The following is a 17,281-nucleotide window of genomic DNA, read 5'->3' on the forward strand; positions in this document are numbered from 1 at the left end:
CCGCAACCTTCTATACCTCTGAGAACCCATCTTGGGGCCTTTTCCGGCGCTCCGCCGGAGGGGGAATCGATCACAGAAGGCTTCTACATCAACACCATAGCCTCTCCAATGAAGTTTGAGTAGCTTACCATAGACCTTCGGGTCCATAGTTATTAGCTAGATGGCTTCTTATCTCTCTTTGGATCTCAATACAAAGTTCTCCTCGATCTTCTTGGAGATCTATTCGATGTAATTCTTTTTATGGTTTGTTTGTCGAGATCCGATGAATTGTGAGTTTATGATTAAGATTATCTATGAACAATATTTGAATCTCCTCTGAATTCTTTTATGTATGATTTGTTATCTTTGCAAGTCTCTTCGAATTATCAGTTTGGTTTGGCCTACTAGATTGATCTTGCTTGCAATGGTAGAAGTGCTTAGCTTTGGGTTCAATATTGCGGTGTCCTTCCCTAGTGACAGCAGGGGCAGCAAGGCACGTATTGTATTGTTGCCATCGAGGATAAAAAGATGGGGTTTATATCATATTGCTTGAGTTTATCCCTCTACAGCATGTCATCTTGCCTAATGTGTTACTCTGCTCTTATGAACTGAATACTCTAGATGCATGCTGGATAGCGGTCGATGTGTGGAGTAATAGTAGTAGATACAGAATCGTTTCGATCTACTTGTCGCGGACGTGATGCCTATATACATGATCATGCCTAGATATTCTCATAACTATGCACTTTTCTATCAATTTCTCAATAGTAATTTGTTCACCCACCATAATACTTATGCTATCTTGAGAGAAGCCACTAGTAAAACCTATGGCCCCCGGGTCTATTTTCCATCATATTAGTTTCCGATCTATTTTATTTTGCAATCTTTACTTTCCAATCTATATCATAAAAATACCAAAAATATTTATCTTGTTATCTCTATCAGATCTCACTTTTGCAAGTGGCCGTGGAGGGATTGACAACCCCTTTATCGCGTTGGTTGAAGGTTCTTATTTGTTTGTGCAGGTACGAGGGATTTGTGTGTAGCCTCCTACTGGATTGATACCTTGGTTCTCAAAAACTGAGGGAAATACTTATGCTACTTTGTTGCATGATCCTTTCCTCTTCAAGGGAAAACCAACGCATGCTCAAGAGGTAGCAGGGGCTTGCCACCTTTTATTATGTCAAGGCTACCTGTAGTCGGACAAGTAATGTGACGGCATGTAAACCCGCTCTTGCCACAAGCCGCAGCTTGCAGAGCAGATGTCCGGCTGGCAAGAGTTGAAGGCAGGAAACGATGCCCACACGAAAAATGGCCAAGGACAAAAACATTTACATAAGACAGGCCGGCTCCCCGCCTCGCCGACCGGCTGCACCGGCCAGCTTCTCACATACCTTGCTACATCCTAAGCGGCCAAAGTACTTGTTCTCCCAAACGGTTAAGCACTTGTCTCAGCCACAGTCCGCATAGCGGCTGACTGGCTGGCAAGGCGGCAGCCAAGGGAGGGAGGCAAAGGAAAAAGCCGAAAAGGATCAAAAAGCAAGAAAAGTCGAAATTCGGCACAAGCACAACACGTGCGGGATAATATTTACACAACAAGGTTGTTTAAGCCAGAATTCAACAAAGTTTGAATACACCCCCAGCGGGTGGAACTGCACGAATTTAACAGTATTGTTCAAAAGACTACTAGGCAGAAGGACTAAGATAAAAGTTGGCTGCCTAGGCCAAGGGAGCAGCAGGCGGGTCTGGCAGGTTGGTGGAGTCGGCGGCGCCGGCTGGCGAGTCTCGGCTTGGTCATCCACAGTAGCAGTCGGCGTGCTCGCACGTGGCTCGTTGCTTGAGGCACGGTAGGGCTGAGGTTGGCCATCCGCTCCGTCCTCCGGTATGGCGTCTTCACCATCCTCGCTCTCCTCGTCTTCACCCTCGTCGCTGGAGGCGATCTCCTCTGCTCAGTCCTTGCCGTCTTCCGGGTTCAGCTCGAAGATGTCAGGCGGCACCTCAGCACCCTCTTCGTTTAGCTCGGGGACGAAGAGGTCGGTGTCGGTGTACTCGGCACTGGCCGCAACGTGATGAATAAGAGCACCCCTCACCGCCGCCAACTCCTCGTTGGCCTCCTGCCGGAATGTGGCCAACTAGGCTAGATCTAGCCCAAGATACCACGCCCTGACAAACTCCAGGGCCCGCCTTGTGCTTGCCCGGGATGAAGAACCCTTCCATGCATCTAAGCGGCTGACGGCCACGTCCAGCCAGTCGGCAGTTCAACTAGGGGTGTGCGGAGCTGGGACGCCTGGCCAGAGGGAATAGATCACCTGGGCCCTGATGCGCTGCAGCTGGCGCAGCATCCGGTGATTCAGCTGGAGTCGAGCCTGGATAGCAAGGAGCTGTTGGTCGAGTGACCGACGGGCGTTCAATGCAATCTCGGCGCCAGCCCGCCTTCGCTCTTTGTGGTGAGCTTCGATGGCTTGGATGGTGGCAACGGCGTGGCCAGGGAAGTACTTTGCGCAAGAAGAAAAAGAAATATGAAGTCAGAATCCAGATCATATAACAGCCGGCAGACGAAGGAAAGAAGAAGGCAACTTACCATCAACCATGTCCTTGATCCGGCCGTAGCCGTCGTTCAGCACCCTCTACGTATCGGCCCAGTTCGAGCACTGAGTCTCGAACTCGGCCTGGAGAGCGGCCTCACTGTCCTTTGCCGCCTGAAGGGCCGCCTTGTGAAGCTCCGCTTGATCAGCCAGCTCCTTGACCAGACGGTCGCGCTCCTGGGCTGCCTTGTTGCACTCCTCCTCCTTGGCTACTGCAAGGCGACGTTGGCTCCTGCAAAACAAGAACAGAAAGATGGTCAAAAATCAAAAAAGAAGACAAGAAGTTGCCAGAGAGATCCGGCCCGACTGCTCAGTAGTCGGCCCAAATCTCGGGGACTACACCCAGCGAGTGCGCTGACGTGCCCCCACAAGAGAGAGAAGGCGGAGTGCTTACTCCGGCTCTCGGACAAGTTAGTGGTCCGCTGGGCCAGCTCCCGGACCTGGGAGTTGAAGGCGGCCGCACGGAGGTTGTTATAATCCTGCAGCAAGGACAACAAAAAAGAAAGCAAGTCAGCACCCAAGCCTACTTAGAAGTTCCAGGCCGCCTGCTCAGCAGCCGGCCCGAAACTCGGGGACTACACCCAATGGGTGCGCTGACGCGCCCCCATGGAAGAGTACAAGAATCAAAAGCAAGAAACATACCCGGATGAACGCTCGCGACGCCAGGAACTCCTGCGTTTAACCTTCAAGAGCGGCGGCTTGAGCCTGGAGTCAGGCCCGGACGTCCTGCGCGACCGCGTTCAGAATAGCCATCCCGCCACCAAACGTCCACTCCGGCGAGCCTATGCTTGTGGCCTCCACCTCCAGGGCCGACGAGCTTGCGGCCCCGGCCACCAGCGGCTGTGACGCGAAAGTCGCCTTTACCGCACGCCGGTGTGGCGGGGAATGGTCCGTGATGGCTGCCCTCGCCACCAACTCACCACCAGCCGGTGGCACCGGTGGTGCGTCTGGCTGGCCGCCTTGGTCCTCGACGGTCGGCACCAGAGGAGGCATCTCCGCCCCCAGGATGGCGTCGTCACCCCCTTCCCTCTCCATGGCTGGATGGTCGCCGCCGGCTCCTCCAGGCAGCGCCGACATCTCGGGCGTGGGTAGCGCGATGCGAAGAGGGACGACGAGTTGCGGAGTCCGGCCGCGTGCGGCCTCTTCCACTTGCACCTTGGCCGCGGCATCCCCTTGGGCCTTGGTCGCGGCGCTACCTGGGCCTTTGCGGCCGCGTCCGCCTCCTGCTGCGCCGCCATCGCCGCCGCCTTCTACCGCTCCTCGCGCTCCTCCTGTGTGTTCCTCTTCGTTGCCGCCTGGAGCTCGACGAGCGGGTCCACGCGACGGGTATTGGCGGAACCCTCCGCCGCCCCGACCACGGAAGCGGCGCTAGACCACTCAAGAGAGAGCGGGGCCCTGGTCAAGAAAAATAAAAAGAGGACTCAGGTTGATGTTTGCAAGGAAAAAGGAGAAAGAACGTAAGAGAAGTCAGAACTTATGCGACACCATCTGGGTCTGCTTCATGTTTTCTTAAACCGAGCCGCCTTTTCCTGGGGCAGTCGGTGCGGCTGATGAGCTTGTGCCCGCCTAGTCGATGGCCGGCTGGCAGCACGGCGCGTTCTCTTCCTCATCATCATACGGCCAGTCCTTGTACCGCCTCCACCTCTGGAGCTGCCTGCTCCGCCACCGCCACCCATGGCGTCGTCTTCCAGGGTGGCCGCCCCCAAGTCGGGGTTGTCCACGTCACTCACCGCTCGGTCGGGGAGATATTAGTGGCCCTACTCCACGGCGTCGGCTGCCGACTGGGGGTGAAGATATGTTTCATGGCCGACTGGTCAAATAGCAGAGAAGAACCCGACAACTAAAGAGAAAAGAGGAAAAGTTAAGGACTCACCACAGGCGGCGGGTGCGCACGGGAGTACGGCTCCTTGCCGAACTGCCACTCCTCCTCCGGGAGCTTGGAGTTCGAGATGTAGTTCACCAGATGCGCCACCTCCACACGCGGCATCTCTTTGGTGCACATCAGGCATGGGTCTCGGTGCCCGCTCATCTGCCAGATCATGTGAGGTCGGCCTTGAAGGGGGAGCACCCGGCGCACCACGAAGGCGGTCAGCAAATCCGACCCCTTGAGGCATTCCATCTTCGTCATCACCTGGAGCCACGCGATGGGAGCGGCGGAGGCGGCCGACAACATCTTCAGGCGGTACGACCAGTTGGAGCGGGGTTCAGCTGGCAGGCCCGGTACGTAAGCTGGCAGACTGACGAAGTCGGCTACCGAGTGGAAGTTCTTGAGATAGAAATAAGACTTCTGCCATAGCTTGACCAACTGTGTCAAGCTGATGGCTGGGAAGCAGTTGTCACCAGCTGGACGCCGCATGGTGACGAAGGCGCCTCACTGGGCAGCCTTCCCCTTGGTGTAGGTGCCGAGCTTCGTGTAGAAGAACTCCCCCCAGAGCTTGAGGGTGGGGAGGACGCCAAGGTAGCCTTCACAGAGAGTGACGAAGGCCGACAGCAGCACCACTGTGTTCGGTGTGAGGTGGTGCGGGTGGAGTCCGTAGAACTGGAGGAAGGAGCGGCGGAAGCCGCTAACCGGCAGGACGAAGCTGCGAAGACAGTGTGAGCGGAAGATGACGCACTCGCCTTCCTCCGGTGCCGGCGAGATCTCCCTTTCGGGCGCCAGGCGTACCTTCCCGAAATCCTCACCGGGCTACCGCCGCATTTGGCGGAGGAATGCGATGTGGTCCTCATGGACGTCGAAACTGTCCCACGCGCTGGAGCTCGGTCGCTCGCGCGCCATGAACACTTGAAGGTTTGCGAAGACGCGCGACGATGGCGAGCACGCGAGCCTGCGGCGGAGCGACGGTGCTGCGGGCTGGCTGAGGACCACGGCGACGAGCTGCGGCGGTAGCAAAGGGAGGAAGAAGATGATGACATAGGTGGAGGAGGGCGCGCGTGTGTCTGCCGCTCCCTTCCCCCCTACTTATAGCCCCGGGCGGCGGGGCCAAGGGAACGGGGCGTGGGGATCATGGGATTAACTGTGCCCACGACCCCACGATCCTGCGTTTATCGCGCCTTAATGGCGTGTGTTATTATGCCCCGTGATGCCAACCGTTTGCCTCGGCCGCAGCCGATGCGCGCGCGCCAAGGCGCGGTGGTGGCGGGGCCCCGTCTGCGGCGACGTCCCGTCGCGCGCGTGGGCTGGCAGACTGGTCTAGCCGACTGGCACCACGTGGCGCGCGGTCAGCGAGTCACCGGCTCGGCGCCCAGCAAGTACACCCCCTAGCTCCCGCCCTCGTGTTTCGAAATCACCAGACGGCGTGCCTGGTCGTGGCCGACTCCTAGTTGTCGGCTCATCAGAGTAGGAAGCTACTGAGGCCTCTCGCCTGTTCAGCCGCGATGCCCCACCAGCTTTGGGGATTACAGTCGGAGTAAATGACCACGGGTAGCCCGATTTGCTCCCCCTGGCGCTTCAAGACATTGGGACCGGCTGCGCCTCTTGAGCATCAAAGACAAAGGGCCGCCTTCTTATGGACGGCTGGTCCAAGCGGCCGGCTGCAGAAAGGCGGCAAGGCCTAAAGAGCGACCCCGGAACAGGCCGACTCCAAGCTGGCGGCCACCAGAACGGCCGACTCCTGACAGGTGGCCCCAAGGCGACGGACTCCAACAGGCGGGCCACTCATGTGCCCTCAAAGTTTGCACCCACATCACGACAATGAGACGGGGCGTGGCTACAGTACAACCTGCCACCCTCAAATCCCGGGGCGAACGTGGTCACAGTGCATCATGCCGAGCGCCCATCCCTGGCCCGGTACAACACTGTTGTCACGCATCCATGACATCATCCATGGTAGGAGCGGCCATGACCCCACGATAGACTGTCGGTACGGCCCGCAGGTGGCGGGTCCTACCTGTCTGTGAGATGCCAGAAGGCGGCTAGCCCTGACCAGCCAGTATATGGGGAGGCCGGCTCCCAGTAGTCGGCCCTTCCCTTCCCTAGAAGTTTGTGCGCCATTCACCAGATAAGAGAGGAGTGGCTATAGTGAACACCCACCAGGCGGCGGTACTGTAGCCACGCTCTCCCCGACCAAGCCCCCGTCATCAGAGGCAGGGCTATAATGATGAGCAGCCGACAGGACCCACAGGCGGCGGGCCCTACCTGTCGGCCGAGATCCCGGCAACCGGCAGGACCCACCAGGCGGCGGGCCCCAGCTGCCGGCGGAGAAGCCGGCGACCACAGACATTGACGGCCCGGGCCTACACCTGGCCGGATTACCATTGTACCCCTGGGGGGTAGGCCTATATAAACCCCTAGGGCACCCATGCAAAGGGTTGAGCTCTTAGAGGTCACAAACACGTAGAGGGAGGAGTAGAGCTAGCCTTGCCCTTCTTCCTCCTCTAGCCGAACAGCTCAAGGAGCAAGCTTGTAGCTACTTGTTGATCTAGTGATCATGCGGAGACCCCCGTTGAGCAGGATTAGGGGTGTTATCTCCTAGGAGAGCCCCGAACCTGGGTAAGATGCATCGGCGTGCATGTCTCCGCCTTATCCCGTTTTCAGGCACCGGCGACGTCTTACTAGCTCCCACTATGATTAGCCATCCTTTGACATATGTCGTGCCAACCACCCGACACTGCTACAAAAGTACCCACCCACAAGAACTCGTGAGATCCGAAAACCAGATGGAAAAAATGTGTAGGAGATCTAGCCAGCCATCCTGGGAACCGGGATTAGCAGAAAAGATGGTTGGAAGACAGTGATTTACCGTGGGGATAATTCAAGAAATGGGCCTCTCTGGCGACGCGATGGCGGATGGCCGCTCGTCGTGCTGCGGCTGCATGCGCATGTAGCACTGAGGCGGCGGATGGCAGAACCCCGGCGGCAACTAGCGGCAGTCATCGGATCATCGGACTACGGCGGTTGCGAGGGGCTCTCCCTGGATCAAAATCAGCTAATGTATTGAATTGGTTGGCACTCCCTGAAATCCGCGTCCCCGCGAGTTTTTACCCTATAAGGAGACGGAGATGAGCGTCTTTTTAACCCCACGGGCTGTTGTTGGATATAGTGTAAAACCTGACACGTTTCACGGGTTCAAACCCGTTTCAATAATAACCGAACCCGAAACCCGCCATCCCTGTCAAAATATTACAATAAGCTTATTCGAGGAGTAAAATCTTGAGAGTAATGATGATCATGGACAGACATCTTCCTCATTCTCTTCTTTGCAAGCTCCATTCCTTATATCACTCTTCAATGAATGTGTTTCTCAAAAATGGCCAACATCTTTTAGGATGAAATTTGAGCTAGACAGTTACTTGGAAGATGAGCTAGTTTCATTGTCCAAACATAAATTCAGTGTGTTAGATTGGTGGAAAGTTGGTGGAACGCGCTATCCAACTTTAAGGCTGCTACCATGTGATATTTTTGCAACTCCGGTCAGCACTTGGCTCATAATTAACATTTAACACAAGTAGTAGAGTTATAGTTCTAAGCGATAGAACTCCAGTCCTTATGTTTGCTTAAATATGCTGATTTCCCCGTGGGTTTAGAAAACCTGATGGGTTTAGGGGACGGGAAAAAAGCTAGCCCTACGTATGGTGACGTGAACGGGGACAGGCTTCCGAATTTTTCGCGGGGATGGATCTGGGAAGGCCCGTTGCCATCTTGAGTCGGCACTCGGCATCACCTAAGCTGGGTTGTTTGTCGTGTTTGTGGCGGGCGACATCTCCAGCCACTCCTGATTGCTGCGTCCACCAATGCCTAGCACAAGGCACCAGGAGCGGTCCGCCGGCTCCTCCTCTGCTTTTGTTCTTGATCTGCTACTGCCAGGCCACAAAGCCATCTCATGGTGGTGATCGGTTATCGTGGCTGTCGGTCACTCGTCAGATTGGCAATGGCTCGGGGGTCGGTTGGTGGTTTAGTCGACAGCACTACAACATCAACGAGCGACCAGTTGAAGAGGTGTTGCGGTAGAGTTTGATGGTGATGTACGGATTGCCCCATCTTGGTGTCGTCATCACCGTCGCATCACTATATCACTGGCTTCGGAGCACGGGCGCGGGATGAAGCTGCTATGGTATTCGGCTCCTTTGTGAGTTTTGGTGGCTCTCAGTCCGCCCAGTATGCTTTCGATGGCGAGATTCAAACTATGGACAACAAACTGATGCAGAGGATATGGTTGTGCAGCGACAACATAACTACTGGGATTATGGAAAAGTGGTGGCGATAACACATGATTGATTCCGATTTGATGGTGGTTTCTTCGGTACGCATTCTCAAGCTCTGGGGTAAAAACCATAGGTCTGACCCGTGTGAGTTATACCTAGCAATGACGATGTTTTTTACGTTGTTACCTTCTTGAAGGCATTGTTCTGATATTCTCGGACTTGTTCTTTAGCGTGAAAACCTTGAATCTGACTTATGGCGGTTTGGTCCGGTCACGATGACGGTTTAGCGCCATTCCTTCTTGAAGACGTTGTTGTTGAATAACATTGTTGTCCTTGTGCCGTCAAAAGATGGTCGGTGAGGATATGGTCATTGTTGTAGTTTGTCGATCATTGTTCTGATTGCTTTGGGATTTCTTCCTTTTCTCGCCTCAGCGTAACTTTGGTCTTCTACGACTTTGCTCTTTGCTATCGTGGTTTTTGTGTGTATGCGTGTTCGTGTTGGCTTTGTACATCCTAATTATGCAAAGTTCAGGGTGTGTTCTTATTGTGTTTGTATCCGATTGATGCTTCATTCTGAGTTAATAAAATCCGTCCTCTACCGAAAATCAAGAAATGTTGCTAGGTCAAAGTGCAACAATACATGCAGAGATGTGTTTGTATGGCTGGAAAACAAGTACAGCAAGCTGCTCCTGTGGTCGAGGTAAGATAGGCAGCTTCTTTTCAATCTCGTTAACTCAATCTTAACTGACATGACTGCTCCAGGTAGCAGTTTGCATTCAAAAATCATGATGAACTCATGGCCTGAAATGGACTGAGGGAAGTTGGCTGAAAAGTTTGGCAAACGGCACTGCTCATGCGAAGGAGCTACCGGCCATTTGATTTGGACAGTGTCGAGCCTTTGCCCCTGGACCATCACCCCGAACTTGAAATGTTCGGAGCGGACATTGCTGAAATGATAGAAGAGCTTGTGGCTGAACTCGTGTCGCATGTCAACTGAAACTCTAGGGCTGTGACCTGTAGTGGTTGAGATATTTAACCAGGTAATGTACATAGCCTGCTGCAAATTACTTATTTGCGAGTTGGGTTACTACGATGTATGATTTGGGGGAGATGGCTTCATGTAGAGCATATGGACTCTATTTATGTTGGTGGAATACTTCCCCTGCTGTTGCATTAACTCCTTATTCATGCTTCCATTACAAAATTTCCCATAGTTTGGATTTAAATCTGAGATCAGATGCTGCCTTGGCCCTGGGCCCATTCACAGCCTGGCAGTAAGGACCCAGTTGAGCACACTATCCAAGAGGAAAACACAAACATTCTGATTTTTGGTCTTTCTTGGGGTGCATTATTTGTAGTGTAACAAGTGATCAAGTTTTCCTTCCATCTTTTTTGTTTCATTTCATTCTTGTGTGGCATTCATCGTATACAATGTTCAGTGACTCAGTTCAGTTGCAAGGCCTAGATAAGAAGAGCGAAAACAAAATCTGAGCTAACACTGTTTACTGTACTGACAGAAGGCACTTTGTTATGTTGCTAAGCTAAAGTAGCCCCAGATTACGGCTTGAACGGTAGTGCCACGACCACAAGTAATCAAAGCTACCCATAACTTGTTTTCTTGCCCTCAACACTATCCTAAAATTCATCGACCGTGCACATAAGTACATGAAAAGGTATACTCATGTTAATTACCGAGTCCTTGGCAGAATTGTTCAAACGATGGTGAGAATGTGGATGTCTCGCGTGCATAGGCGTAGTAGTAGGCACAGGGGCGCTAGCATAAGCATACACTGATCTTCTGATCTGTGCATATCACCAATTCCCCGATACCTACCATGCCTACAAATATATCTTTGTTGCTGTATGACCCGTGTAGCTAGCTAGATCCGCCGGCTCCTATACCAAAACACATTCACCATGGGTCTGGTGCCCTGAGTAGAATTGCTAGCGATGGAAGCAGAGCCAAATGCTAGATGATCTCTTAAATAGTATTGGCATGGCACTCATCAGTATACAGTATGTTCCTTAAAAGAGTACTGCATCATGTGGAGAAAATATTTTCAGTACAATACAACTGTAATGATAAATTATATACGTGCGGCACAGTGACAGATCATGTATCTCTAAGGGTGCAGAGAGAGAGAGAGAGAGAGAGAGAGAGAGAGAGAGAGAGAGAGAGAGGGCCTAGCTATTTTGATAAAAGTAATTCAATTAGACGTCTCATAAAGACAATACAACTTCAATGAGTTCATGCCGATGCACATATCCCAAACCATTTAGCTGATTTTGTTTTCAATAGGAGGAGTTTTTAGTGACCCAAAGCATCGTATCAAACTGATACACCTAAGAGTAACTAACCGGTGTATGTACATAGCAGTAAACTAGACTATGAAATTTGCACACATATATGTTACGATCATCACCAACCAACTCGATCAAGACAAAAGTCACAAATCAACGAGTCTCCATTCATCGATCTTAGCACCAACTATGACCACTACATGAGCCCATAATGTATATAGTACTCGTTAGATAATCACGGGATTGGTTTTTATTTAGGCATTGGTTTTTTAATGTGCATAATGTGTATCAAGATATATAGTTGTCGCATTTGGGATTTGAACAAATTTGCTGGTGCAATATGATTGCTAGGATTTCCAGAAATGCCTCCACACTCTTGTTTAATAGGTTCTTCGTTTCCCTTTTGCTATGCAATTTTCTCTATCATCTACTCCCTCCATCCCATAATATAAGAGTGTTTTTTACACTACACTAGTGTAAAAAACACTCTTATATTATGGGACAGAGGGAGTAATTCAGAGAAATGCAATTTTTCGTTTCTTTGTGGTTGAACACCAATAGCAGTTTCTCAGAGTTCATGTCAGCTATCGTGTATTACTACAAATAGTGTTCTATGATATATCAAATATATTTCCCTATGTTTTATAATTCTCACAGCAACATGTGAGGCATCATCTAATTAAACAAAAAACAGAAGTAGTAATGTGTTAGATGGGCTCTAACAGGGAAGATGGCATCGGGCTGTACACTATGTTGTTTCATTGTTGCGGCAAGGGGCTGTTCTCTAGGGTCGCATAACCCAGTTGCTTTTTGTAAGACCGGTGAAGCGATGCAAGAAGATGCTGAAGCGGCGTCACTGACCATTATCAGATGGAAATACCGATGCGACTAGGCCCGTTAGATAATCCAATGTATTTTGAAGTGGGACGGGATTACAGAGATGCAAGACACAAATACAAATTTGAATAAACCTCAGTAGATCCATTCTCTCTCTAAAAATAGTATATAATTGGTTCATGAAAGCATTTTGGTTATTCTGTTGATCTAAATATATGTATTCAAATATCATCGATATTTTTTTCCTGCTAAAGTACTTCACAACTCTTACGAAAATATTTCAGTCGAAATGGCCCTCCCTCCATGATAAATTCACAAGAAACATCTGTCTCTGCTAGAAAATCCAAGATCTCAATCTCCAAAAAAGCTTAGATGCCACATGTCAGCACCGGAGGACGCACCAACATGATGGAGAAGAGGCCGCAACACCAAACTGCAAAGCAAAGCCACCGCTGCTGCCACACCAATAAACCCTACAAACCCTAACCTCGCATATTCCACTTCAATTTTCATCTTAATGGACAAAAGTGAACCTATGGCGCAAGTTTACAGACTCCTACTGTATTTTTCTCCTTTCTCCACTACAAATGCTATTATTAGATTAGATGTACCGGTGCCGGCGCTCCGGTGTCGGGCGGTGGCGGCGCTCGGGAGTAATCCTGCTCTGATCCTTGGATCGGGCGGTGGCGGCGCTCCGGTGTCGTATCCTTCCTGAAGGCGTCGTCTTGGAACGCATGATTCGTCATATGTAGTCTCACCTCTTCGGGGCCGTAGTGCTAGTGGTGGTGTTGCTGCGCTCAGCGCCTATGTATCCTGTCCTGGGTGTGTGTGTTGCGGTGGCGTGACGTGTGTTTGTACTGGATGCTTGTGGTTTGATGCTTTAGATATAAAGCGGGGCGAAAGCCTTTTTCGGTAAACCATTTAGCTGATTTTGTTTTCAATAGAAGGAGTTTTTAGTGACCCAAAGCATCGTATCAAATTGATACACCTAAGGAGGTGTTTGGTTCGAGAGAAACACCGCAAACGTAAACGTAATGGAGTTACGCTGGTACCGTAAACATAAACAAACGAAACTCAAACTTGTTTGGTAGCGGACTGTAACGTAATCGATTCGTCTGCTGAAAAAAAAAGCTAACAAATCTCAAAAGAGCAGCCATGGCAGGGCTCTCTCTGGGTCTGGCATGGGCTGACGTAGAGGGGCGCCACACCAGGAACGTCGCTGATGCAGTGGGAAGTCCGGCGGCCTTCGGACACCAGGGGCTGGTCGGCGACCGCCGCGAGCAGCACGCCCGGCGGCGACGCCCTGTAGACGTGGTCGCCGATGAACTCCTCGAAGAACAGGAACGGCGGGCACCTCGCGTCGCTGAGCTCATCGACGGCGATGTCCGCACCGGCCTCCACGAAAAACCACGCCCTTCCCGGCGTAGCGTAGTCCACGATGGACGGCGGCCAGCATATACGGACATCGTGCGGCGGTAGCATGTGGAGAGAGGATCAGTTCGTGGCGCTTCATGCGGAGGAAACAGAGCAGACGGGAGAAGCATCGTGCGGCGGTTTCCGATTACACAGCATATTGGGCGTAATGAGATTACAACTAGGCTGGGACCTGATACCGCGTTATCTCATTACGGCCAGGTCGATCCAAACAAGATTCAACGTTATCCCTTACCAGCGTAAACAGATGACGTTACAAATCGGCGAACCAAACACCTTGAGTAACTATCCGGTGTATGTACATAGCAGTAAACTAGACTATGAAATTTGCACACATCTATGTTCCGATCATCACCAACCAACTCGATCAAGACAAAAGTCACAAGTCAACGAGTCTTCCGTTCATCGATCTTAGCACCAACTATATATGACCACTACATAAGCCCATAATCTATATAGTACTTGTTAGATAATCACGGGATTGGTTTTTATTTAGGCATTGGTTTTTTACGGTGCATAATGTGTATCAAGATATATAGTTGTCGCATTTGGGATTTGAACAAATTTGCTGGGGCAATATGATTGCTAGGATTTCCATAAATGCTTCCACACTCTTGTTTAATAGGTTCTTCGTTTCCCTTTTGCTATGCAATTTGGTCTATCATCTACTCCCTCCATCCCATAATATAAGAATGTTTTTACACTAGTATAGTGTAAAAAAACACTCTTAATTATGGGACAGAGGGAGTAATTCAGAGAAATGCAATTTTTTGTTTCTTTGTGGTTGAACACCAATAGCAGTGATGGGATGGCATTGTGTATCAAGATATATAGGGGAGCGATCATCTACTCGCCTTGCCGCGAACTGAGACGGTGTGCTTCTCCATTGGAGTCTGAACTACATGCATGCTGGGAAGGCATTTCCCTTGCCACTCAGTGGTCAGACCTGCACATTGTTATTCAAACTGACTGCTCAGAAGTCGTCAAGCTGATCACTGAAACGGGAGAGGATAGATCGGCACACATGATGATGGTGCAAGAAATTAAGCTACTTCTTTAGGAGAATAGGGAATTCTTAGTCAAGCATATTAAGCGAGAGCAAAACATTCTTAGTCATTACTTAGTGAACTATGGTAGAATAAAGAAGCACACTGCGGTGTGGCTTCGCTCAGGACCTGAGGAGGTACCTGACCTTCGTATTGCAGACTTGGCTGCTGCTTGATTCATGAATTCCCCTTCCCCTCGCAAAAAAGAAAGAAAAAAGAACACCAATAGCAGTTTCTCAGAGTTCATGTCAGCTATCGTGTATTACTACAAATAGTGTTCTATGACATATCCAATATATTTCCCTATGTTCTAAAATTCTCACAGCAACATGTGAGGCATCATCTAATTAAACAAAAAACAGAAGTAGTAGTGTGTTAGATGGGCTCTAACAGGGAAGATGGCATCGGGCTGTACACTATGTTGTTTCATTGTTGCGGCAAGGGGCTGTTCTCTAGGGTCGCATAACCCAGTTGCTTTTTGTAAGACCGGTGAAGCGATGCAAGAATATGCTGAAGGGGCGTCACTGACCATTATCAGATGGAAATATCGATGCGACTAGGCCCGTTAGATAATCCATTGTATTTTGAAGTGGGACGGGATTACAAAGATGCAAGACACAAATAAAAATTTGAATAAACCTCAGTAGATCCATTCTCTCTTTAAAAATAGTATATAATTGGTTCATGAAAGCATTTTGGTTATTTTGTTCATCTAAATATATGTATTCAAATATCATCAATACTTTTTTTCCTGCTAAAGTACTTCACAACTCTTGTGAAAATATTTCAGTCGAAATGGCCCTCCCTCCATGATAAATTCACAAGAAACATCTGTCTTTGCTAGAAAATCCAAGATCTCAATTTCCAAAAAGCTTAGATGCCACATGTCGGCACCGGAGGACGCACCAACATGATGGAGTAGAGGCCGCAACACCAAATTGCAAAGCGAAGCCACTGCTGCTGCCACACCAACAAACCTTACAAACCCTAACCTCACACATTCCACTTCAATTTTCACCTTAATGGACAAAGGTGAACCTATGGCGCAAGTTTACAGACTCCTATTGTATTTTTCTCCTTTTTCCACTACAAATGCTATTATTAGATTAGATGTACGGATGATACAGAGGACGTCTAGTAATGTGTCAGATGGGCCCTAACAAGGAAAATGGCATCGGGCTGTACACTATGTTGTTTCATTGTTGCAGCAAGGGGCTGTTCTCTAGGGTCGCATAACCCAGTTGCTTTTTTTAGGACCGGTGAAGCGATGCAAGAAGATGCTGAAGCGGCGTCACTGATCTTATCTTCCACGGGCGTTTATTAAAGAGAGGAGTATGTTTTAGGTCTTTCTTGGGGTGTCCTATGTTGGGACTAGTCCTGGCCATCTCAGGCCCGGCCCTGTCGGCCCACCCAGGCCCGGCCCTAAAATCCAGGACCTAGGCCCGATGGGCTTATCCGTGGGCCGTGCTAGGGCCTGAGTTTTGAGCCCACCAGCAGGGCCTGGATGGGCTTGGGCTTGGCATACCGGCATTTTAAGGAAGAGGCCCGGCCCATGGCCCTAAGCCCTAAGGGCTTTTCAGGGCTTTTTACCAGATGGGCCGGGCTTGGGCTTGAAAAGTAGGCCCGATGGTAGGGCCTGGGAGGGCCCGGGCCTCAGTTTTTGCCATGGGCTTTTTTAGGCCCGGCCCAAGCTCGGCCCGGCCCGGCCCATGGCCAGATATAGTTGGGACTGCTTCATGATAGGACATTTTGATGTTCTCAATCCTTCTGGTGATCTGCTTTTATGAACCACACATGCTTTCAACCTAGGGTGTCACCTAGGGTGTATTACGGTTCTGGCATTGTATTCCCGTTATTACTTTGGATGTTTCGTTCTTCTGGATAAGCTGGTGTCCTGGATTTGTTGCTATAAAAACCAGAGGATGAATGTGTTTAGTCTAAAACAGGGAACAAAGCATCGGAAATTCGTAGGGGCACCCACCTGTCTAGCGTGCTCGGCCACACGATAGTCTCACGATCCACAAAGTCGTTGGATTCCGCACGAGGTCACACCATATTTAAATTTTAGTTTATGAAACATGTGATTTTTTTTGCCTTTTTTTGCCATACTTAAAGAAGTTTTTAAAACCCGTCAAAAACATATTCAAAGCGGGTCTTATTCAAAAGTCCTCATCACAGAAAACATGAATATGACAGCAGAAGTAGAAAGGTACGAAGTATTGAAAATCAAAAGCCAATGAAAAATAGGTCGGTGCCTCCGCATCCACATGCTGCCACAAGTCCTCTTCCAACCAAGCATGCATCACTGAGGCACGAGGTATGTGGTGAGCGTTTAGGTGACCCGTAGAGAGAATGTACGTGCATACAAGATTCAATCAAATTACAGTGAGTTTTGTGTCAACAAAAATTACAGTGAGTTTTTTATTTGCGAGACACGGTGGACGCACACAACGCACCACACTTACTCGCGGATCAACACGCTCCTATGACACCTGTGAGTGGGCATCTTCTACCAACGCAATGCTAATGTGGCCATAAACAAAATTTGCTTCCTCAGGATATCTCGGATTCCCAGATGCCTTCCATGCCTATCAACATCTCTGTTTTTTTTTCACTTATACAACTATCTCCCTCGTAAACAAACACGCTTGTCATGCACGCCAGTGTTAGTGAATATAACTACTGTTGGTTGAGGTAGAGCCGGGCGCTAGATAATCACTAAAATAGTATTGACACGAGCTTGAGCTGTGCTCTGCTTATAAGGGATTGACCTCGGACCGCATAACTACAAGAGCCATTCGGATATCGTGCATTGATTTGCATATCGTAAGGCCCCATGTAGGATTTGGGAGAGATGGCTCCATGTAGAACATGTGGACTCTATGTATGCTGATGGAATACTTCCCTTGCTGTTGCATTAACTCCTTTCTTCATGGTTCCTTACATACTTCCCCATAG

Source organism: Triticum aestivum, chromosome 1B, assembly GCF_018294505.1.
Source record: "Triticum aestivum cultivar Chinese Spring chromosome 1B, IWGSC CS RefSeq v2.1, whole genome shotgun sequence".
NCBI lineage: Eukaryota > Viridiplantae > Streptophyta > Magnoliopsida > Poales > Poaceae > Triticum > Triticum aestivum.